Source organism: Theropithecus gelada, chromosome 6, assembly GCF_003255815.1.
Source record: "Theropithecus gelada isolate Dixy chromosome 6, Tgel_1.0, whole genome shotgun sequence".
NCBI lineage: Eukaryota > Metazoa > Chordata > Mammalia > Primates > Cercopithecidae > Theropithecus > Theropithecus gelada.
This window is the reverse complement of record NC_037673.1, coordinates 22,183,993-22,207,713: the sequence shown is the minus strand read 5'-3', so window position 1 is coordinate 22,207,713 and position 23,721 is coordinate 22,183,993. Positions and strand designations below refer to the sequence as shown.

Sequence of the window (23,721 nt, the reverse complement as noted above, 5' to 3'; positions counted from 1 at the left end):
CAGTGATACATTTTCTGACAATGCCTGGTTTCTTCTAGAATGGCTTTCTTATGGGATTAACCTTCTTTGTGGCTCAATTGCCTTGATAATACTCAACCCTGACCATGCTCTATTCGTTGGGCACCATATTGTTTATCACCAGGATATTGTCTCTCGGCCCAGCTATCATAGGTACAGCAGCTTTTCACAGTCCTCTCCTACACTAATGAGGCTGCCATCTTCTGGCTTAATCTGCTCCCCAATATTCTGAGAATGCTGAGGAGCAACTGCATGGAGGCTTAGGTGGACCAATCTTCCTCTAGATTAGAACTGGTCTCCTGTCATAAGAATGCCCCAAGTCCTGTATGCATTTTGTAAATCTCACTTGTGTAACAGCAACAGTGGGGGTGTCTAATGTAAAACTTAACCGTAAAATATTTTTACCAGACGTTCCCATCATCGATTAGGTCAGTGACTTAATGGTTCAGCCCCTTCCTAGGCTTGTATCATCTGTGAACCAAACCAGCAAAAATTCCTGATAAGGTTGACCCTTTTAGACTAAATCAAACACATCTTTTTCTTAGGCTGTGATCAACCTGATTCTTCTTGATGTCTTCTATATGCCCAAGAGATTACACCACCTCTCATTATAGAGCAACTTAACAGACTCCTTGACTTCAGCCAGCTTCAGGATTCATTTGTGTCCCTGAGTCATTCATGCTTGCTACCAAACTGCAGACCTGCCTAGCATTAAGGATGAATCCCCAGAACATCAGCACTTTAACACAGCTGTTGCTTCGAAGCAGCCTATTTCCCTAACTCTTCTAAAATACACTGAACTAAGTAGATGATTCTGAGGGCAGTCTTTATAGAGAACCTTAGCTAAGACATCCATATAATGATATGTCAACCTTCAATTCAAAACAGCTTGAATTTTTCTCTCAAGTTGCTCCTTTAAAAGCAATCCACGTTCATCAGAAAAAAAAATATTCATATTAAATATAAATATTGGAGATGAAACAAAAGTTTGCACTGTAATAATTCTTGAATAATTAGAACTACTTCATATTAGTTACAAAGGGTTACTCTTGTTCTTACTGGAATTTTTATGCATTTAAATTATTACTAACTCATCTTGCTTTACAGTGAGTTCCTTAATTATCTATTTTTTTCTTAAAGCTAGTAAAAGCAGAGTATAGCAACTTAGTTTTACCACAATCCATCATCCTACAACAAACTGAAAGTATGTTTGTCCTGTCATTAATATAATAAATTATATGCTTTAGATATAAATGAATATATAAATTATGAAATATTAATTTTGTCGAGAAATGATTAAAAATATATGATTTTGATATTTTCATATCCATAACAGAGTTTAGAATGTGTAAAAAAGTAACAATTTTAGAAAACAAAAAAAATCTCATTAAGTGAGGAAGAGTACAAATTCAGTGAGATTGAAAAGCATTCAATTAAATTGAAAAGTTGGCTTGTCATTATAAAATACGGCAACATCAAAAGGCACCTCAAACTGACTAGTGTTTTCTGCCAGAAATCAAGAACCTAATTCTTGGTCTTTAGAGAAGAAACATAATTCCATGAGATAAAGATAAATGGTCCTTGCTTTGTAGCTCCTTTGAGAGAATTTTACTAAATGAAAATAGTTCTGGTGTGGTAAATTGTGATAGCTTTTCATATTCCTAAGCAGAGCAGAAGCATCTGGAAATCCAATTCCCCAAAGATTTTTTTTTTCTGTGCTGCTTTTAAACAGAATAGTAAAATGATGAAGCAGAGAAACACCTGTCATTTATAGAAAGCCAATACTTTATTCAATAGGGCACTATACCATTTACTCAGCTAATATTTACTAAGTGACTATTTTATATCCAGTACTTATACATTAAACATTGTTAGAGCCATCAAATAGTATAGGTCCTTGTACTTAAACACATGTTGGAGTTTGGGAAGAAGTCAGGCAAGCCTCAGGAATAAAAACTGAGAGACTGAAAAATTATATTCTGATAACAATTAAAGTAAAAAGACCAGCTTTCATCTTTGAAATTGTAGGAAATCACTTTACAGGCAGATCAAGGAGAATTTTGAATTATATACAAGAAATTTACATTTTTATCCAATAAGCAACTGGGGACTATTGAAGTTTCTTTTGATCAAATGAGTGACATATCAATTATTAAAGCTTTACAATAAATAATATATCTTTAGATGTTGTTCTTGACCACCATCAATAGGACATGGGGGATGGGGGTAGCAGCTGCTGGAATCAATTTAAGATGTTATTGGCCAGCTAACCTCTTTGTGAAGTCTGCAATAAAATAATATCAACATTTTATATTACTAGCGGGAGCGTGAAAGCAGCCCAAGTTCATAAATCTAGTAGATTCTACAGGACTAAATTCTCAAGGTACGTGCCATTAAGTCACTTAGGGTCAAAGCAAAATAAAACATCATGTGATAAAGATATTGTGGATATGTTTCGTAAAAGAAGAAAGAAATCAGTTTTTATCTTTATCATTTATACAACACTGACACATTTACAGATAGAATAATACAATGTCTAGGACCTGCTTCAAAATTATCTAAGGGAAGGTCAGTGGACAAAGTGAGAGAATATAGACGAACCACAACTGGCCAAGAATAGCTAAATGATGAAGTTGGGTGACGAGAACGTACGTGTCTATTAATACTGTTTCCTCTAGTTTTTGTATTTGAAATTTTGTAGTAAAATTTTGAATACACAGTTTAAAAGCTAAACAAAATAAAATAATCCTTTTGTCTATTTCTACTCCAAAGCCCAACGTGAATGCCAGATTCAATCCCTTTAATACAAAGACCCTCTAAATACATTTATGTATGTATTACATGTATGTATATATACACATATATGTGTGTGTGTGTGTGTGCATGTGCATATATATATATATTTGACTAAGGTGTCTTCTCAGAGCCATAATTCTATACAGTAGATGTCCTGTTTCTCTCTGGGATTGCAATCAGTTTTCTTGGTCTGTACCCATCTTTGATTGAAAGGATGAAGTGGGAATGAAAATACAGCTCATGTCACTGGTCAGCCCTAAGGCATTGGTACTGCACTATTTCTGTTCATGCAACCACCAATGACATTTGAAATTCATCTGTGAGAGAATCAGTATCCACTTTGAATGAAGTCATGTATCTTTTTAATTTACAATATTTAAACCTGAATTTTATGTAGTTATCTACATTTTATCCTCCTCTTCCTTCATATATATAAACATATATACAAAGCAGAAAGGCACTGGAATTAGAAGAGATAAATTAAAGAAAGATTATCCCTTCTATTCATTTTCCCAAGCTTACACTTCTTATAAATAAGGAAGAAATGATGACTCAACCACCAAAATGATAATGCCAATCAAGAAAAAAAAATTTAGTTTCTCACGATGAATAATCTTCCTTTAAAAATGTGTATTATAAACAGGCTTATGTTGGGATGTAATCTCCTTTTTTTATAAAAATAATGTGAAAACTTTTAATGTCAAAAATATATTTCTAAAATATGTTGATGGATGCATTGGTTTATGGGACTTTCATACTTATGTCTAATCAATAAAATGCATTAGTGTTTTCAGTTTCTCACTATTATTAACAATGATGCAATGCAAAATATTTTCTCAATAACATCTGTAGAATCACCCAATTTATGCAATTTATGTACATGCACACACACATATATGCATGCATAAACACTTGCCATTGTATTACAAATGTCAATGTTGCTCTCCTGAGATATAGCACTATATATGTCCATCAGCACTTTGTTGTTATATTTTTAACATTCCTTCTAAAAACATACAGTATCATTTTTTACATTTTCAGTAGAAACATCCTCATGGATTCATGATATAAACAATGGTGATATATGGTAAGCCTGCATCCAACTGGACATAATCATTACAATTAAAATAAAGTTTTATTTGGGGGTAAACATAGTTTATATATTGTCCATTTTAACTAAAAATTATAGCTGGTATAATTATAGCTGGTAGCTCATTTGTGAGTTACCTTCTTAGTGTTGTGTATCCACTATCTCATTTAATCTTACTACTCCATCTGCACTAATTCATTTCATACTATTTTATCACCTTTTTTCATCTGAGAAAACTCAAGCAAATGTGAAGCATCTAGCCCAAGGATTCATAGAAGACCTTTGTTGGTGTGTTGTTGCAATCCTAGACAGTGAACTACCCAAATCTCTGATATTTTTACCATTATTTTACCATTATTACAAAAACTGGAATCTATACATTTGATGTACATAAGGCAGTAAAGGTGTTATTTCACACTGCTCACCAACAGTCTGGTGTATGTTAAACCCTGTATTACTGCAGAGAGTTTAAATTATTTTAATAAGGGAAATAAAATCAGCAAGGCAGATAGCAGTCACCTATTCCTTATGATGTGGCAGCAAATTATTGACTTTTGCAGAGAGTGGAAAAAAGCAAGTTGACATGAGAGGAAACTGGGTATTACAGTCAGTATAACTGAGAGGAGAATGAAGCATGGTATTCAGAGGTTAATAGAGTCACCGTGAAATCCAAAGAAAAAGTTCAATTTCATAAATAAGTAAATAATAAGAAGAGGAAGATCCGTTTAGAGCCACTCTGTAACAATATGATCTTTATGATGTTATAGAAGGTATTTTCATCTTAATGCCTGTCAAATGCATTTAGAGGTTGAGAAAGCCCCATAATTTTTCATAATTTACTGTCACCTGCAGTGTCATAGATGCTGAAGATAGGCTAGAGTAGCATTTCCATACACATTATGGAGAAGTTAAGAACAAATGAACAGTGATATATGTGTGTCAAAAAGTAATTAAGCATTTCACAGCCATCATTGTTTGATTTGAAATGGCACTTTATTTCCCTATATAAAATTTTACTGAACTATTATCTGGATAGATACTAGGACATTAAGTTTAAAGTTGTCTTAAAATATGATTGAATGGGAAATGCTCTATACAATTTAAGAAACTGTTAGAAATATAAAGTAGGTAATTTTATTCCATCTGCAATGTGGTTTTTTTAGAAAATAGAAATCAGAATTTAAGGCATATAGATTGTTATTATGAATATAATATGTTATTAACAATTTAGTTGTGATTCTGTTTTTTTTTTTTTAAGAAATGAGGAAGATGGGAGGGTTTGGTGCAACTTTATTGAGGCATAATTTAAATACAATGAACTGCACATATTTAAAGTGCAAATTAGATGGGTTTTGACACATATACACCTGTGAAGCCACCATCATAATCAAGATACTGAACTTTTCCATTGTCCCCAGGATTTTCTTGTGACCTCTGCAATTTCTAATTCCAACTTCATTCACCTCGAAGCACTTACCTGTTTTCTGTCATTACAGATAAATTCCCATATTTTTAAATTCTACAGAAATGTAATTATATATTAGTAATGTATTTGTTTTTGGCTTGTTTTATATCAGCATAACCATTTTGTGGTCCAGTTGTTGAGTGCACTACTAGTTGGCTACTTTTGATTGCCAAGAAGTATTCCATTCTATGAATGTACCAGTTTATTCACTCACCTGTTGATGGACATTTTTTTCCCCAGTTTGGAGCCATTGTGACTAAGCAGTCATTTGTGTCTAATTGTTTGAATGGAAATATGTTTCTTTTTCTTCGGAGTGAATACTTCAGAATGAGATGGCTGCATCACACGATAGGCATACGTTTAACTTTTTGAAAAACTACCACAATGTATTTTAGAGTGATTGCGTCCTTTTATATTCCCATGAACAGTGTATGAGGGTTATAGGTTTTTCACATCATTGTTGACACTTGACGTAATGAGAGTTTTTTTTTTCTTTTTGATTTTAACTATTCTAATAGGTATTTAGTGTAGAAATAACTTGTTAAATAATTAAATATGTAGCTAAATAGTTATTAATAAGAAAATATAAATGAGAATTTTCATCATCCAAAATTTTTTTAGTGAACAGGAAATTCATCTGATACTAGTTCTCCCATTAGTGCTTCCAGATCTTTCCACATTCCACTCTACCCTACCACTGCCTTTCTGACTCTCCAAAAGGGTAAACCTATCTACTCAGTAAGGAAATAAACATTTTTTTCCATTGAGCAATATTATTCATTAATATTATTTTATATGTCCATTTGTTTAATGGCATTTTAAAATCATTGCTAAAAATGTGTTTGGTTTGGGATTTATATGCATAATTCTAGTCATTACTAATTTTTAGTGTCTTTTAGTGAATTTAATAGAAATTGAGTTTAATATTCTTAAAATTTTACATCTTATTTATTTAATTTTACTTGAACTTCAGAGTCATACCTGAAAGACACAAAACAGAGTAAATCAGAGCTAGTAAGAAAGGTCTAAAATGCAAAGCAATTATGTCTACAAAAGCCATTTCTTTTCTTTTAATTATGCACTGTGCTTTTTTGTTATTTTAAAATAATTGCCTATGAAATTGGAAATGTGCTTTTAAAAACACAAAATATATTAATATTATATGTCCATTCTTTATGCTCTCCACTTTTAAGATAACTCTCAATCATTTTAATTAATTAAATTACCTTTATTTTAATTTTACCGATCAGGACAATAAAGAGGATGGCTAACATCCATTCTAGTTGCAATAAAACAGCCATGACCTTTTAAAGAAACACGTTACAATTATTTTAAAACATTTAAAGGATATTCCTGACCTTAGCAATTTTTTTTTTTTATCTACTCCATGTACAATTTCAAATCAATAACTTCTGGCTGATTTTTTAATTACTTGAACTATGAAATCAACACATCCTTGTTATAATGTTATTTATAGTACAAAATAAATTGTTTGGGACACTGAAGGGTGTGAGAAGGGAGAAAACATGTATTTGCCGACAATAATTCCTTCTTAATTGCTTGATCATTTCTGAATTAGGTAGAAATAACATCACAAATTATTAGTCAAATAGATAATGTATTTTCATAACTGACTGAAATCCTAGAGATAATGTAGTTTAATTTCCTCAAATTTTCCAATGAAATTATTAAATAAAAGCATTTTAAATGTCTTTGGGTTAGAAAGCTACTTACTGCTAGAATTTTGACTATGGTCTAAGTTTTTTGATATCCAGTTTAGCTTTCTTTTTTCTAAAATTTCATCATATTTTAAACTCGTGAGTATATGTGCGTGAAACTGGAATCAAAAATAAAATTTTCTCTTGAAGGCTGGTGAATTTAGTCATTCAGCCTCCATGATTTAGACATAAGCAGAAATATGTATAATACATGAGAATCTGTTAGCATTCAGCAAACCTCTGTGTGATAGTATTAGCTTGATGCTGCTGCAAGATCAATTTGTTATTAGTTAGGTGGCTTATTTATGTATATATATTTATATATATTTTAAATAATGGTAATTTTTCAAGATCTGTTCTGATAAACCACCACAAACAGTGGTAGGGAGGTAACAGCTGAATCTACATTTGTATACAGAAGCAAGATTCTATTTGTGTAAGAATCATAAGACTAATAGTTGGAAAATATCTTCATATATCCCGAATTTAAATAATAATAGCCAAGATCAGGAAAAGTCTGTAGGAAATCTAAGGGTTGTTATTCCAGTATATATAAATCACAAGTTCCCTCTCAGCTCAGAGGCATTTTTTCTTCAGTAAATCACAATCACAATTTACACTGTTTGGGACAAACCTAAGTAAATGAAGAAAGAGTGACTTCTGTTTATATATCCACTTAAGATCCTTTTTGCCAACAAGATGACTCAGATAAACATATTTGTTCGACATAGTGGGGAGCAATAGGACTTATCTGAAAAGGAAGACATTAGGTTTTCCACTATCGAACACCAAAGGATAATCACTTACTCTTTTTATTTCTCATCACTAAAATATGAGAAAAATACTGAGAGTAACTAACCTATTTCACAGGATTCCCATAAGAATCAAATGAGAGAATAAGTTCTTGGCAAAGTTTAAATGTTGCATTAGTTTGTGTTATCATCATTTATTTTTAGATGGAACGTTTATTAAACATCTTAAAAGAGTGGTCACAATGCTTCTCTGTAAAGTTATGGATGCGTCTGAGAATTTCAAAGAACCATATGAAATGACGGGATTCACGTGACTTTTAAGAAACCTGTAGACAAAGCATGAACAAACCAGAGATAAACTTTTTAGCTCCATAGTACATTTGAGTTTTGCTATTACATTATGCCACTTGGAGAACTAGGATAGTAAAAATCATCATAATTTTGGCCTAATATATTTTTGTGAATATTCTTGAGACATTCATATACTTAGAGTGGAGCTATTTTCTTGTTTTAAAAAGCAATCATTATTGTATTTGAGTGGGAGAGCAAATGAATTGCAGAAGGGATTTTTAAAAATTTGAAATTGAGTAATTTGTGCTAATGGAATTATTTATTTGGAAGCTCTGGATTGAATCTATTTTTTAGCCTAAAGATTTTTTTGTGAATTTTATTTTTCTGCTAAATCATACATAACTTTTAATAGCAGAACTGTTGCAATACAATACTTTATTAGTTATAAAATGGTTTCTAAATATGCAAAAATGATGTTTGTGAGTCATAAAAACTAGGCAATTTGCCCATTCTGTTGGAAGTAGGGGTTTTGATCAGTTTTAACATTTGGGAACTTCCAAATATTTGTTAACTTTATAGTTACAGTAACCTGAATTTTAGTTGTGGGATTTATTCTGTACTGGCTATGCAACTTTGGTAAATTTTGTTAACTTCTCAGAGCCCTAACTTAATTAATTAAAAAAATAAAATATTATAATGCCTGCTTAACCGAATTGGATTAAGGCATTCATGGATAGCTACAGCTGAAGTGCATGCCAGTCACCTGCCTCATAGCAAGCATGTCATAGACAGTACCCGTTATTTTCATGTGACTACAGTCTCCCCTCACTCCTCCAACAAAATGGTCTTATTTTGCTTTGTTCTTCATGTGTGTAGTTTCACATAAAATCAATTAGTGCTCCAACATAGGTTTAAAAAAAAAAAAAAAAAAAACTACTGAAGAGTCATTGTACTCTCTTTGGAAACCATTCAGAGATTTGAAAGACCCCTGGATTTTATGAGAAAAGAGAGACTGATTATTTGGAAGTGTCATCAGTGCAACCTCACGGAGTTGGAGTTTCCAGATAGCAACGATCTACTATGGCACAAAGTTTTGTGTGTACCTGTTTTAGTTGGTGATGATGATTGTAGGTTGGCAGGGTTCAGAAAAATAAGCACTGTCTTAATGTTTTAATAAGTTTTTAAAATAGTTCACTATTTAAGATCCTCAGAATGGGACTTAGGCCAATATGAGAGACGGAGTGCTTTAATTGCATGACCAACTACACATTAGAGCCCTGGAATCTACCCCACTGTTATTTACAAGTACTGTGTTAAAGACTAGTTGGGACCCTCTCAGGAGAAATTAGCAGTTACATTTTCTTATTTTTACAATTTATGCTCAAGGTGCATTTACTTCGATTTAAGCAGCCTCTTTTCTACTGTAACACTCTCATGCCAGTCTAAAATTGGATAATGGGTTTCCTGCTTAATAGCAGCAAAAATTGTACTCCCTCTCCTGAAGTGGTTGACTGGGTTTCTTCACATTCAGCTGTCACCCTCCACCAGCTGAGGGAGCAAGAGACCTCTGCATGGGAGGTTACAGCCCCACCTCCTCCTGGGGCTTCTTCAGGGCCATCTCCGTTTTCAGAGTAGGATGAATACCTGCCTTAGTAACAGCAACTCAGTTACCCTGAAGTTTTACTTTGTCCGAAAAGTTTCACCAAGAGCTTGTATTTTAATGAGATACTTTAAAAATATATTTGGGAATGTATAAGGCAAACGGATTCTCTATTATTTATGCTTAGTGCATTCGCCTACTGAAATTTGAGGGTTTTCTCAGAGATATATATATAAATATCACAATGTAGATATAGCTGTCTCTCTTCCCCTCTCTCACACACGCAAGCACACGCACCCACACACACACACGCACACACACACACATCAAGGGAATGCCATATGTCCCAAGTGAGACCTACTTGGAAAAAAACAGAAGTGCTGAACATATCACTCAGGATCATTGTGAGAGGACAGTCGTCAGCTTTCTCTCTGGCAATGAGAATTTTCTCACCCTCAAGACATGCAAATGACTTTTTTCATCTGTTCTTTTTATGTTATTTGCATAATTTTCTCCTGCAAAAGTGAGAGCTGTCAAAAATTAACCATTTGGGGATTTGGCATTCAGTTATGTGACCTTTTCCAGAGAATTAGATCTCTTCAGGGAACTAGGAACTTGATGAGGAAGTGCTGAGAAGGTGGTCAGTGGCAGAAAGAGCGGATGACGGATGGGGACCAGCAGGTTGGTAACGGCACATAACTACGTTTAAAAAGTTGTTTGATATTTTGGATCCTCTCATATGGTTGCTTGTTTTTGTTTTAATAAATCAATATTCCAACAGATAATCAAAGAGATGATTCGGTTAGATGTAATGTTGTACTCTCCTACGTTACTCTGGTTAATGGTACAATGCAAACATTTTTTGCAAGTGTAATGCTAATTGAAAATGCCGTTTGGAAAACTACACAAGCAAGGCTCTGTTCACGCCGTGGTTTGAGTGTTGTGTCTGTAGCAATCTGCCAAATATGCTTATTTAGTATGAATACTTCCTTTTTATAAATTCAGAGAGTTGCACTCTGGAGGGCTGTAATAAACCTTTAAATTCATTTTACTTCGACAAAGGTTGAAGTATGTAGCAGGCGAGGAGCAGAGACAAGTGCAGCTTTCTCTTTGATCACATCGCTTTAAACATTTTTTCAGCTTTAAGCTTGTCGTAACAATCAGCTGTATCAGTCTAGTAATTGTTTCACTGTACCTAATATCTCACACGAAGGCACCTTGAAAAACAGCAGGAGAGAGCACATTTAAGTCCTGCGATGGCTAGCACGGAGGCTAATCCCCTTGCAAATTATAATCATAGTTGTAGTTCATCCATTAGGCTGGAAAAGACAAGATTCCCAAGTGGCCTTGGTGCCTTTTCCAGTTTCCAGGAGACCCACCAACCCTCGGCGTGTGTTGCCTGCGCACCCGGAGCGTTCTTGCTAATCAGGTCAATGATTAGCGCCTGGCTCCAGGGACCTGCCAGGAGTCTATCACAGCAGTTAGGGAGCCTCCAAACGGAGCACGCTCACGGAGAATCTCCCTTTCAGAAACATCGCTTAGTCCTCATTTACTCACTGGGAACCTCGGAGGATTTCAGCTGATCTTTTTCTCTCCTTAGACAGTGAGGAGCTCAACATAACACGGAAAAGGAGCACAGGATGCAGCTACTTGAAGGGTGTTGATTGAAAACTTCGATCTCCCCACCCCATTCACGGTTGATTTGACGGATTTCTCACCTCGTTCACAGAGAAAATTTCAATTAAGGTAAGTGCTGCTTTATCTGGGTGACTGAATGGCACTGAATTTCTGCATTGAAAGTTCTAACTGACTAAACTGACATTCTGCACTGCAGCAAGTGACTGTTTGTGTCAGGAAAAGCTTAGTTTATAAGCAAGTGTCCTAGAGTGAAAACGGCATTGGAGATAATGATATCTCAGGGCAGTTTCTTTTGATACATATTCATTCTGCCTTGTATCAAGAGAAAAGAAAAGGGAACATGAAAAGATAGTTAATTTCTCATTTTACCTTTTAAATAATCTATTTGGAGGATTGTGCCTTGCCAAGGTAAATTGATTTTGATTGAAGTAGTTTGTTGATATCATATAGTAAAATCTGAGTCTGAAGCCTTCAAAGTTAAATCAGATGGAAAGAAAATTTGCAAATGAGAGTTGAGATTTTGTGCAGCTTTCTACTTTAGCAATATTCCTGAGCTCCCTTTTGGTTTAAGGATTTAGGACTAAATCCCTGAATATTTTAGTAGTATCCATGTGGACCTTAAAACTTAAATGTTATAGTTTCTGTTGCAAGTATTAAGAAAAATGAACCTAGAAGACTTATTATACCATTCATATAATTTATAGTTCTTATTCAAGAGAAGTGGATTTCTTTTATGAGATGAATTAATAAAAAAGAAAGCAAAGGAAAATTAAGTGCTTTCTAAAATGCTTGTTTTTGAAAGAATTCTTCAATAAGAGATTAAAGTTATGTGTTTATAAAAAATTCTTTTTTATATTTCATTTCATTTTTATTGTTAAGATATAATGAACTGAAGTTAAGCTTGCATTTTCTATATGATTTAGGGCAATTATCCAGGTAATTCAGATTAAACCACTCCATATGAATTCTTTTATACCCATTTTCTCTTAAGTTTGTTAAAAATATCTAGAAAGATATGGTAAGCAACGTTTTTTTCCAAAGTTTAATTACCTGAACTTTTTCTTTTCTACCTTACTAAGCTCATGTAAATATAGCCTGATGGTTTTACTCCATATTATGATAAATTTCTATGTAATTAAGAGTAATAAAATAATTATATCACTATAATTATGTGATCTATTAGTCTGCACTCTAAATACCGAAGAATAGCAATCACTTACCTTGATATTGTATGACATACTATAAAAGTTTTCAAATAATGAAATAAACATTATTTAAAATATCGCATATTATAATACTGAAACAAATTTATTTTTAACAATTAATTTCTATTGTTAAAGCAAAATGTAAATATCTAGCTGCTTTGTATAAAGATTTATAATGGCATCTCAAATGTGCTTTTTAGAGTGAGCACTCGTATTTCCTGAAGTGCTGACTCCCCTTTTCTTCTATGGATCTCTTGAGACGGGACATTTTATAAAGATGTTAGAACACTTTCTAATAATTGAGTATCATTCTGAAAGTCTCTGGAGAGCTTTTCAGTCTGATGTTGATGTTACTGCTTCTTCCAGAGGAGTAAACCATTTTCAAGGTTCCCAAAGGCTGATGTGTACTTGGTTACCAGGATGTTTGTAGCTAAAGCCTGAAGACATTTATCTACTCTCTTGTTCTGAGACTTCTATCTCTTTTCCCTGGGGAGATTATTTCTCAATAGAATTAAAGATAATTGAGAGAAGAATGTGTTCACTACAGTGACTCTCACTGGGTCTTTGGCTTCTTATTTTCTTTTAAGCAAACTTGATAAACAGAAAGAGGCAACATTAACCAAACAGGGGCACACACTTGCTACTAGTGAACTTGCATGTCGCTGAAAACATCTCTGTCCTTGTGCCAACTTCAGAATTGATGGCAGCATCAGACCCAATGAACTTTTTATTGGACGTATTGACCACTGAAGTGTCTGACCAGAGTACGTCCATCGAAGGTTGTGTTTACTGTCTAATGAAATACCTACGTTTAAAAATTGAGGGAATTGCAGTTATCATTCAAAACATAACAAATCCCCAATACACAAGTTTACCTACATAACAAACCACCATAGGTACCCCTGAACTTAAAATAGAAATTTAATTTTTAAAAAAATAAAAATACAGTTGATTAAAGGAGTTTTACCGTTATCATAGTTGTCGGAATTTGCAATATACTGATAAGAGGATAGAGAAAATCTTGGGTTCAATTGAGAATTAGTAGCAATTTATTTTACTTAGCATTTGCCTCCTTAATCTATATTGAATTCCATTTTTCATTTGATTGAGGGTAGTTTATTTCTTCTGTGAGATTGGAAAACATCTTATAGGATAACCTCACTTAGAATAGGAAGTCTCAAAATTTAAATAAAGTAATCTTTTAAAACTTTACAAAACTTGCTTCAAGTTCTATAACTTGCTCCTCAGTAAGTAATATGTTCAATAAGACACTAGAGATAGGCAGTATCTGATCTAGCTCATATGCTTCCTCAATTCAGCTGAGTTATAAACTTTTTATATATGAATAAATGATAAATATAAAAACATATGAAAGTTGAAATGTTAACATGATGTTATTTGCCCTCATTTTCCAGAAGAAAAGCTGGAATCTGAGAGAGCATACGTAACTGGGCCAAGGGCACACAGTAATGAACCTATGATTCAAACTCAGATCTGGCTGTGTTTAAAGCTCATACACTTTATACTATACCTTTTTGTAACCTCATATATGGTGACTGTTTCCAGCATTTGACACAATACTCATGAATATTGTAAGACTATTTTTAAGATAGTACAAAGTAATCATATTACCTTTAGGACAGGTTAACTCTTGTCGTACACAAAATAAACGATTTTGTAAATTCCATCACCACCAGTATTGGAAACCAGCATGTACTTTGTTCTTTTAGTTTCTGAAAGAGGTTAGTGTGCAAGTCTTTGCTTCCAGCTGATTCTGATTACTACTGACAGAAAAAGCACTCTACTGTAAGCGAAGTCTCTACTGAAATTTAGTATTTGTAACATATACGTCTTTCCAAGAGAGGTTGACACACTCTCAGGATAAAATAAAATGTAGAGCTATAAATTCAATGTTAAATGTATTGAAATGACATTAAAAGGAAGTTAAGGGGAACTCACGTTAATAGTGAAAGATATTCACAATATTAGAAAAGGTAGAGACACTAACTGTTGGAATTGAATGTTGGAAGTGGACTTTAGAAAAAACAGACTTACATATTCAGGAGTCTTATTTGCTCTGCTGACTTTATATAAACTTTCCCATATGTACACAGAGGTTTGGTGTAGCTAATCATGTTGATACTGTGGTAATATTTTTCAGTTAATATTTGATCTAATCCTGTGACAAGAAGGGAGAGATGTTATAAGTTTAGAGGTGACCTGGAAAATTTAATATGATTAGCTGTCATGTCCAAGGATGTGCTAAGATGGTAACTAGAAGTTAGGTTGCGTGGTTATAAAATATGATAATTTATTGTGTTCCAACATATTCCCAAATCTGGAAAGAGATGACATTGTACCAGATGCTGTAAATAACAGGTTCCACAATGACTAGAAATACGATCAAGGCATATATATGTATAATCTCTAACAACCAACCAGCATACTTTCAATTCTCGAGGTTTTTGGAAAATGGCTGGCTTATCCTAATCTTACCCTATAAGAATAACAGAAAAAACAAAACATATGTACACATTACCTTCTGTATTACTATTCCAAAAGAATGAGCATGATCTGTAAAGAACAATATTGCAGAAGAGCTTGTAATGGTGAAAGTTCACAATGCATAAGTGTTTCCACCAAGAAAATATGACCATGTGTCCAGGCTTTACTGGCCACAGTAGGTTTGATGAGAAATGAATGTGCTAAGGTCTAAGACTGCCCTCTCTAGACTGGCCAGTGGTCACCATGTGGCCTTCCAGGAGAACCATGCCAATAAAAATGTTCTGTGTGAAATAACAAATATTTGACTTGGTTATCTTACATATGAAATACCATGTGGAGCCTCAGCAGTTAGTGGCCAGGAAAAGAAGCTGAGAAACATAGAAAGGACAGTCTTGGAAATCATGAATAAGCTGCATTAATGAGGCCAGTAGAAAGGAAAGAAAAGAGGTTAATTGCCTTAGGTTAGTAAGAACAGACACATTTTCTAACTTACCCCAATAGCTAAGCACAAGAAGAGAAGAGTGCTTCTTGGAGGAGGTACTGTGTTATCCTGGGTCGACATCCTGTATGGTATTCCAGGCATACCATGCAATGGTGAGACTTTTCCCCATTTTTCACATTCATATTTTTCTCTGTAGTTTTAGTCCTGTTAATCCATTCAAATTGAAGACATCTATTTCCCTTACAAACGAAAATATTACAACTAACTCAGTATCTTACATGTTCATAGTTTCTGGTAGACAATGGATGGGGCAGTAATGCTTAGTTGCTGTATATGTTCTAGGTTCAACTACCTGGTTCAAATCCAACTGAGGGCATTTGCTAGCTCTGTGGCCTTGGACAAGTCAGTTAAGTTGTCTAAACTTTGTTTTTATGTTATTTAAAATTGAGCCGATCACAGTACCTATCCCATTGGAGTGTTCTGAGAAATAAAGGAGGTAATTGATATATCTGCAATTGCTCAGGTCCTCAGAAAATGATAGTTACTATGATAAATAGGGAGCTTTATTATTAACTGTCACCTTACCTATAAAGTAGAAAAATCAGAGATCTCCTCTCTCCTTAGCAACAGTGAACACTTGGATCTTGCCAAAGCTCCAGGAACCATTTCATAACACTGTGTTTATGTAAGTACATTTGAATTTTGGAACATACTTTTTTGGGGGTCCTATTGGATTTACACAGATGAAATGGATGTTTCTTAAGAGAATGTAACTTAAGAGCCATTTTAGAGAAACCATCCTATTTGTCATGAGGACTAAATTAACAACTGAATTCTTTGACTCTTTCTTACCTATGTTGAAAGGAATTGAACAAGTCTTGAAAAAGAAGTTCCATCTGACCACTGGTAGTCGACAATCTAACTTGGTATCACAGGGGCAAGAAAAATAGCCCATGATTTGTTTTTGTAAATAGAGTTTGGTTGGAATACAGCCACAGCTATTCATTTCCATCTTGTCAATGGCTGACTGAATGCCACAAAGCTGGAGTTGAATGGTAGAGCAGAAAAAGATTGTAGAGCCTGCAAAGCTAAAAATATTGTCTATTTTGTCTTTCATAGAAAAAGTTTGCTGACTGCTTGTTTAGAAGAGAAACATTCTTCTTGCATGATTTTTTTTTTATTATCAACATAATGAATATTTGGTAGAATTTTTTTCTTTTATATTTTATTTTATTTTATTTTATTTTATTTTATTTTATTTTATTTTTCTTGAGACAGAGTCTACCGCTGTCTCCCAGGCTGGAGTGCAGTGGCGCGAACTTGGCTCACTGCAAACTCGGCCTCCCGGGTTCACACCATTCTCCTGCCTCAGCCTCCCGAGTAGCTGGGACTACAGGCGCCCGCCACCAGGCCTGGCTAATTTTTTTTTTTATTTTTTATTTTTTATTTTTTATTTTTAGGAGACGGTGTTTCAACATGTTAGCCAGGGTCTCTATCCCCTGACCTCTTGATCCACCCACCTCCGCCTCCCAAAGTGCTGGGATTACAGACGTGAGCCACCGCACCTGACAGTGGTAGAAGATTTTTAAATGTCATGACAATAACTATCTAAATGTCTATCTCTGGAGAGACTCAGTATTTTTATTTCCTCATACTAATTCATCCATATTTTACTATGGTATTTAAAACCTCTAATTATAAATTTTGATAAAGTTATCAGCTACCAGTGTATATATGCAAAAGTATTCAATTCCATACTTTGCATATTGATTCAAATAATAAACATAGAGAAACTTTTTTTTTTTTTTTTTTTACCGTGGAATCCATTATTTTTCATTCTCCAAGCCACACCTTGTATTTTGGTATATATAGCAATCAACTGCTATGTGACTTAAATAAAGTTGCAGATTCCTGGATCTCATTCCTAGAGCACTGATTTCACAAGTCAAACCTTTAGTGGGTTTAGTAGGTCAAAACTTTGGTAGATTTCTTTCAGTTGTAAAAAAGAAACCAGGAACCACAGTTTGAGACATATGCAGTTAATTCTGATAAAAAAAACAGAATATATAAGAATGTGGCCTAATTATTGGGATTTTTAAAAAATTTTCACAGGTAACTCTATTATGTTGCCCAAATTGAACACTGCTGCTGTAGATCAGCAAATCCCAGACTTTAAGAACAGGCATGCAAGTTATCTGGGGATCTTTGTAATGGTTTTAGAGTGTAGCTCGAGATTCTACATTTCTGACAGCCTGCCAGAGATGTTGACGCTACTGGTGTTGAGAAATGCTGCTCTCAGGTAACCACTGCCCTACTCTGCCCCATGGCTGCCATGGGTGGGCTAGTGTCTACTGGAGGACGTTTCACAGGATGAGACTCACTGCCCAGCTCACCTGAATCAGATGTTGATCAATCTTCTCAAGAAGCTCTTCCCATCTCAGAAAGGTGATGACAAATTCTGAGCCAGGTCAACACTGAGAAATATGTATATTATATTTAATATATAATATAAAATGTTGTGTGCCTATTTAATCTATTGTTGATTTCTACATAACCATTTTGGACATAGAATAATTCGAGGTTTTAGAAAGCAAAATATTTAGGTAAATATCACTGACATATTTAATTCCTTGCAATTAAGAGGGGCAGGGTGTTCATTGCTTCTCCAATCCCCCTTCCCAATATCTAGAAGTTTTTGGCTAGCACATTACCCAAGATAACTCCATACTGAAGTTCAGAACTTACCCGAAAATGCTGACTTCTCCAGTAACATCTCAGTTCTCTTTATTATAGGAGTGTAGCCTTAAGACTGTTTTATTTTTTAGTTCAACTTTCTTCTTTCCCAAAACTGAATTGGAAGGATATTGATTTCATCTCTCTTCTCTATTTAAACTTTTCACCCTTTCTAATCTCAACTACCATGTTTCTTTCTTATAGCTAAAATCTACAAACAATAGAGGGAAATATATTTCATTAATATAAATTTTGGATAATTTATATTACCATCATTTTAAAAATTACAAACCTGCCCCCATAATTTCCAATTACTCTTCCCTGTTATTTTCTTCTAGAATGTTTAAAATCTTATCAACCATATACTTTTAAATTTATTTGATTATTGTTTTTTTTTCCCCACTCCCCATTATTAGAATGTGAGTTCTATGAAGGCAGGGATTTTGTTTCTTTTATTCAAAGCTGCAACTCAATACCTAAGACAGTGTCTGTCATAGAATTTATCCTCGAAAAATATGTATTCAACAAGAATGAGTGAATATTCCTAATTTATGTGGCTGGTGTATTACAACTGAGGCAAATACTTTTGCTTTTGTTGGTAATGCTTTAACACATTATAAAATCTTAATGTGTAAGATTCAACCATATTTGTTCATTGACATTCATTCATTGAATTTACTCAGTAACTATTGTGTACCTCTTAAGTGTTAGGTGCTGTGTTAGATGCTAAGGATACATGTTGACAAGACCTAGTTCCTATGCATAATATGCTCAGCCTGATGGTGGGAGAGGGGATCTAAAAGAAATAGTCACAATGCTTGTGGTCTGCCATCATGGAAGATATGTACAGACTGCTGTCAATGCACAAAAAATAGCTCCTGACTTCACCAGAGAGGCCAAGAAAAATTCCCTTATCTGTAAATTCAAGAATAGCTTGAATTTAGACAGACAGGAAAAGAGAGACCATTAGCTCCTAATGGAAATCACACTACGTGCTGAAGCACAGAGATATGTTGGGCGCATTCCTGACACCCTCCAGCACCACATTAGTTTGATAGAACATGACAATAGAGTGGTGAATGTGTAAAAAAGAGCAGCTTCGTTCATGCCTGTGTAAGTGGTGCAAACTTTAACCCAGGAATAATGAGAACTCATTAAAGAATTTTCAGAAGGGCAAGCTAGATTTATTGGTGCTCTAGTCTGAATTTTACATTTTATTTTTCACTACTTCAAGTAGAAATACATGTTATCAGCTACTTAAAAAAATATATGTGAATTGGGCTGGGCGCCGTGGCTCACGCCTGTAATCCTGGCACTTTGGGAGGCTGAGGCGGGCGGATCATTAGGTCACGAGATCGAAACCATACTGGCTAACGCAGTGAAACCCCCGTCTCTGCTAAAAATACAAAAATTAGCCAGGCGTGGTGGCTGGTGCCTGTAGTTCCAGCTACTCAGGAGGCTGAGGCAGGAGAATGGCGTGAACCCGGGAGGCAGAGCTTGCAGTGAGCTGAAATCGTGCCACTGCACTCCCACCTGGGCAACAGAGTGAGACTCCGTCTCAAAAAATAAATAAATAAATAAATAAATAAATAAATAAATAAATACACGTGAATTATGTGTTTCTATTTGATTGAGTTGTTTGAGTTCCTTATAGATTCTGGATATTTACTCCTTGTCAGATGCATAGTTTATAGATATGTTCTCCCATTCTGTAGGTCATCTGTTTGCTCTGTGGATTGTTTCCTTGGCTATGCAGAAGCTTTTTATTTTGATGTAATCCCATTTGTCTATTTTTGCTTCTAAACCTGTGTGTTTGAGGTCTTATCCAACAATCCGAATAGACATTTATCAAAAGGAGGACATACAATGGCCAAAAGGCGCATGAAAAAATGCTCAACATCACTAATCTTCAGGGAAATGTAAATTACAAACACAATGAGATATCATCTCACCTCAGTTAGAATGGCTATTATCAAAAAAGCAAAAAGTAACAAGTGCTGGCAAGGATGTGGAGCAAGGGGAATTCATATGCTGTCATTATAGGCAAGAGTAGGAAGGTTTCTCAAAATATTAAAAATAGAACTACCATATGATCCCAAAATGCCACTGCTGGGTCTGTATCCAAAGGAAATGACATCTGTATGTTAAAGAGTTGTCTGCACTTCCATGTTTATTGCAGCACTGTGTACAACAGTCAAGATATGGCATCAACCTAAGTGTCCATCAGCAGATGAATGGACAAAGAAAATGTGGTATACGTACACAGTAGAATACTATTCAGTCATAAAATAGAATGAGATTCTGTCATTTGTAGCAACTTAGATGAGCCTAGAGGCCATTACGTTAAGTGAAATAAGCCAGGCACAGAATGACAAATTTATACCTCATGATTGCGTTCACATGCGGTGTCTGAAAAAGTTGATCTCACAGAAGTAGAGAGTAGATTAGGGGTTACCAGAGACTGTGGCAGAGGGAGGGAAAAAAATCGTAGAAAGAAATTGGTCAAAGTTACAGTTAGATAGGAGAAATAAGTTCTAGTACCACTGCACAGCATGATGACTATAGTTAATAATAACATGTATTTCAAAATAGCTAGAAGATTTTGAATGCTCTCACCACAAACAAATGATAAATTTCCAAAGTGATGGATGCTAATTACCCTAACTTGATCATTACACATTGTATACCTATGTTGAAACATCACACTTTATATCATAATTATGTCAATTAAAAAATAAACTTTAAAATATATAAAAAGGCACATGAAAAACAAAAATATGTATACTATAGGAGAAAATAAGTTTTAGTGGGGTTGAAGGGAGAGGAAGTCACTTACCTAAATGCTGTGCCAAGAATATATGAAAGTTCAGGTGTAGAACCTTGAACCAAATAAAGTTGAATGATCCTAAATTTGGTGAAGTTATAAATCCATAGGTGATTTTCAGGGGCTCTATATTGCAGGATTAGATGAATGAATGTATTTCAGTTTCAGAGTTCAGGAAAAGTGAAGAATATGGATGGCCATATCTGCTAGGACTGACGTGGAGAAGTGTTCACATCCTCCCACCTCCTGACTGTGACCTAACAGAAAAGACCACATTTTTGCCTCTACTCTTGCTGGATAATCAAAGTCAAAGTGAGCTATTTAAATTTAACATGATTGACATTCTTAGAATGAGAACTTCTGAGATTTTTATTTCAGAGAGAGAACACTAAGGGCTAACTCTGGCAAAAACTCTGACCCTTTTGTGCAGAGCTTGTTGTCGCTAATATTAGCTGAAACTAATTTTTCAGCTTTCTTTTACCATTCTACCTAAAATATCACCCACCCCATCTCTTTCTCCTTATTGTTCATCTCACATTTACTGTGTCTTACCTGCTGATGGTTGCTCCAATTGGACTGTAAGCTCTGTGAAGATGAGAACCTTGCTTTATTTACTGCTGCAGGCTCACCACCTCGATCGATGTCTATCAAAGAGGTAGTAACTATTTGTTGAAGGAAGGAAGGAGGGAAGAAGGGAGGAAAGGAAGGAAGGAAGGAAGGAAGGAAGGAAGGAAGGAAGGAAGGAAGGAAGGAAGGAAGGAAGGAAAGAAGGAAGGAAGGAAGGAAGGAGGGAAGGAAGGAAGGAGAGAAGGAAGGAAGGAAGGAAGGAAGGAAGGAAGGAAGGAAGGAAGCAAGGAAGGAAGGAAGGAGAGAAGGAAGGAAGGAAGGAAGGAAGGAAGGAAGGAAGGAGAGAAGGAAGGAAGGAGAGAAGGAAGGAAGGAGAGAAGGAAGGAAGGAAGGAAGGAAGGAAGGAAGGAAGGAAGGAAAGAAAGAAGGAGAGAAGGAAGGAAGGAAGGAAGGAAAGAAAGAAAGTAGGGAGGGAGCGAGGGAGGGGCAGAGGAAGGGAGATATCAGTGCATTCTCTAATCTTGCCTCAAAACCTTTTATATGTCTTCTGTCTTTACCGTCTCAGTAAGTGGCACTCTAATCCACCCAATGTGTCAAGTTAGAAATCCAGCAAACATCTTTGCCTTCCCACTTCTCACTTCCCACAGATCCAATTAACATGTGGTCCTTTTAATCCTGCCTTCTAACTTTCTCTCCCCTGGCTTTCCATCATTGTTTCCCCACAGTTTCTATCACCTTCATCTGTCACTTGCCTTATGGCTGTGTTACCATATTCCTTTTCTCCATAAGATAATGCTATGTACTGACAGAAAATTGATGTCTCTGAATACAAACTTGCGATATGACTCCCTTGTTAAAGGCTTCTCTTGTGGTGTTCCTACTTTTTAAAGACATAATTAAAACCCCCACTGGATACACATTTTTTGTATACATTTAAGGAGTACAAGTATAATTTTGTTGTATGCAATATATATTGTATTTGGTGAAGTCTGGCCTTTTAGTGTATTCCTCATTCAAATAATATACATTGTACCCATTAAGTTATTTATCCTCTCTCATACTTTTCCATCCTCCATCCTTTGAGTCTCCAGCCTGTAGCATTTCACACTCTGTGTTCATTTGTACACATTATTTCATGCCTACTTGTAAGTGAGAACATGCAGTATTTGTCTGTTTCTGAGTTGTCTCACATAAGATAATGGTCTCCAGTTCTATTCATGTTGCTGCAAAAGATATGATTTAATTCTTGTTTCTGTGTGAATAGTATTCCATTGTGTATATATACTGCATTTCTTTTTTTTTTTTTTTTTTTTTTTGAGATGGAGTCTCGCTCTGTCGCCTAGGCTGGAGTGCAGTGGCCGGATCTCGGCTCACTGCAAGCTCCGCCTCCCGGGTTTAGGCCATTCTCCTGCCTCAGCCTCCCGAGTAGTTGGGACTACAGGCGCCCGCCACCTTGCCCGGCTAGTTTTTTTTTTTGTATTTTTTAGTAGAGACGGGGTTTCACCGGGTTAGCCAGGATGGTTTCCATCTCCTGACCTCATGATCCGCCCATCTCGGCCTCCCAAAGTGCTGGGATTACAGGCTTGAGCCACTGCGCCCGGCCTGTACTGCATTTCTTTATCCAGTAATTTGTTGGTGGATTGATTCCGTATGTTAGATATCTTAAGGTATAGAACCTTAGGTTGATTGCATATCTTTATATGGTGAATAGGGCTGCATCCATTTCTATGTGGGGTTTGGATGCTGCATCATATCTATTTTTGCCTAATCTCAAGCAGTCTATGACCCAGCCATGGTTACTATCATTTGGTTCCTATCTCTGAGATTTCATGTTTGCTGTCTGTCACAGTAAGTTGACTTTTTGTCTATTGACCTTCAGAACTCAAGATACATTTCATACAAGTGTTTTTTGGCCCCTACACGTGGAGTTCAAATGTCTTTTCTATCAGTTTCCATAGCACACTCTATGTCCCTTATAATCCAATCCTAGAACTCATTACATCATTGAATAATGCCATACTTCAAACTCTTTGATGGCAGGTTCTATGCCTGTGTCATTCACTACTATATTCCAAGT

At 35.2% G+C, this 23,721-nt stretch overlaps 1 protein-coding gene across 7 annotated transcripts in view; it reads left to right on the top strand.

The window, feature by feature from the left end:
* CDH12 (cadherin 12) overlaps positions 1-23,721 on the top strand; it is a 1,140,321-nt gene that overhangs the window by 652,391 nt on the left and 464,209 nt on the right. For 4 of the 7 annotated variants that reach the window (XM_025388387.1, XM_025388389.1, XM_025388391.1 and 1 more), the window contains one exon: positions 11,331-11,476. The gene's annotated coding sequence lies outside the window, so the exon portion shown is untranslated. Of the gene's footprint in view, positions 1-9,364; positions 10,412-11,330; positions 11,477-23,721 lie in introns of those variants that run through there. The other 3 variants (XM_025388393.1, XM_025388390.1, XM_025388388.1) reach the window with 2 other exon arrangements.